The following is a 2276-nucleotide window of genomic DNA, read 5'->3' on the forward strand; positions in this document are numbered from 1 at the left end:
ATAGACACAGGGAGAAAGAGAGAATGTGAAAAATCACCCTCTAGAGGGACTGGCCACACTGCAGCCCCTTTCCCCCTCCATTCTCCTCTTGGGATTTTAGGCATGCACACACCCAGGGTATTTTTCATGTCTTATGATCTGGAACTTGAACCATGTTGTTGGCTATGTGAGATCCAGCACCTTAAGGGCCATGCCACCTGCTAGCCTGACTGAGTTTTGTTTTTGTTTTTGTTTTGCTTTGTTTTGTTTTTTGCATAGGACACACGTGCTCTACCGAGAGAGAGACAGTGAGAAGAAAAGTGAGAAATCACACCACCACCCCCGGGGGGAGGGATGGCCATACTGCAGCCCCTCCTCCATTGTCTTCCTGGGATTTGGGGCATGCATGCACACATGTGATTCTCAAGCCACCAGATCTGGGACTTGAACAGCAGTTGGCCACTATGCCACCTACTGGTTTCAAACTGAGTTTTTGGTTTCCTTTTAAGAATTATTTATTTTATTTCAATTTATTCATTTATTTTAATTGGACTGAAGAGAGACACACACAGAAAGAGATACACACAGAAAGAGAGAGAAAGTGAGAAAGCAAGCCACCAGGTCCTGGACACCAACCATGGTCGGCCATGTGGGAGTGTCCAGCACCTTAACCACCATGCCAAAATTGCTGGTCTCTCAAACTGAGAAGTTTTAAAGGTAGATGGGAAAGTTCTCTGCAGGAGGAAGACACCGAATAATTAGGGGAAATCTGGGACAGGAGGGACAGATTAGCCTCGCCTGGGAAGAGGGCAACCACTGTGCAGTAATAGGAGGTCAGGAGGTAGTCAGGATTCTGATGGCCCTGGGAGGGTGGTGTCAGGAGCTTGGAGGCACTTTCCTTCTGCTGGCTGTAGTCCACTGGGGAAGCAGGAAGCGAGGTGATAGGCCAGAATTTTAAAGAGAGTGGAAAAGTGTGAAAGTGCAGAGCGTGAGAGAGCAACTGTAACAGTAAGCCTTGGTAGGGTTGCCAGGCAGGGCTGACAGTGTAACTGAGATGGCTGTCCTTTGGTGGGGAAGAGAGTGAGAAAGGGTAAGCAGAAGCTTGGGGACAAAAGTGAGAGTCAAGTGCTGTCCCTTCTCCACCCTACCCCCTGTGGAAGGAAGCTATTCAAGTCAGGTGATCCCAAAGATCTTCCCAGACGTCATCACCCAGCTAGCTACTCATAAAGCTTACAGTTCAAGAGCCAGCGGCGGGAGGTGGGTGGGGGAGTGGGGACCAGCAGTTAGCGTAATGGCTATGTCGCCGGACTCCCACATAGTCGACCGCAGTTCGCGTCCCAGACCCGGTGGCTTAAAACTGTGGTTTGAGTCCCAAACCTGGCAATTTAAAATTCATGCCAGGCACATGTGTGTGTGCACCTAAGATCCCAAGAGGAGAATGGAGGAGAAGGGATTGCGGCGTGACCATCCCCCCTGAGGGGTGATTTCTTGCTTTCTGTCTCTATGTTTCTCTCTGTCTGTCTGGTGAGCGCACTGTTTCTCTCTGTCTGGCGAGCGCACGCGCCCTATAGCAAAAACCTCTCAAAAAAAAAAGAGCCAGCCAGGGGTGCAGCCATGCCGAACCCACATGGGAGGTCCTGGGTTTGCGTCCCAAAGCCTTTTTTCATACATGTCAGGCATGTGCGTGCCCATGTCTAGGGGTGGATCATGGCATGAAGACCCTCTTAGGAGTTCTTTCTCTCTCTCCAAAGGAAAAATAAACTTTTTTTTTTTTTAAGTTTTTGCTATATGGCACATGTGCTCTCCAGAAGGAGACTGAGAGGGAAAGTGAGAAATCACCACTGAGGGGGGGGTGGTCACTCTATAATCCCTTCTCTTCCATTCTCCTACTGGGATTTTAGGCACACATATATACATCCAGTGTGATTTTTATAGCTACCAGGTCCAGGACTCAAACCATGATTGGCCATGTGGGAGTCCAGTACCTTAACCACCATGCCACCTGCTGACCCAAGAAATAAACTTAAAAAATTCAGTTCTGAAGACCAGCAGGTGGTATAGTGGTTAAGACACTGGACACGACCACATGGTTGACCACAGTTTGAGTCTCATACCTGGTGGCTTGCTTTCTTACTTTCCTTCTCTCTGTGTATTTGTCTTTCTCCGGTCAAATTAAAATAAATGAATGAATAAATAAAATTAAATAAATAATTCCTTTAAAAAATTCAGTTCTGGGTCCAGCAAGTGGTGTGATAGTTAATGGCACTGGACACCCACATGGCGGCTGGCTTTCTTTT

This window comes from Tupaia chinensis, unplaced genomic scaffold, assembly GCF_000334495.1.
Source record: "Tupaia chinensis unplaced genomic scaffold, TupChi_1.0 Scaffold145652_1, whole genome shotgun sequence".
NCBI classification, from domain to species: Eukaryota; Metazoa; Chordata; class Mammalia; order Scandentia; family Tupaiidae; genus Tupaia; species Tupaia belangeri.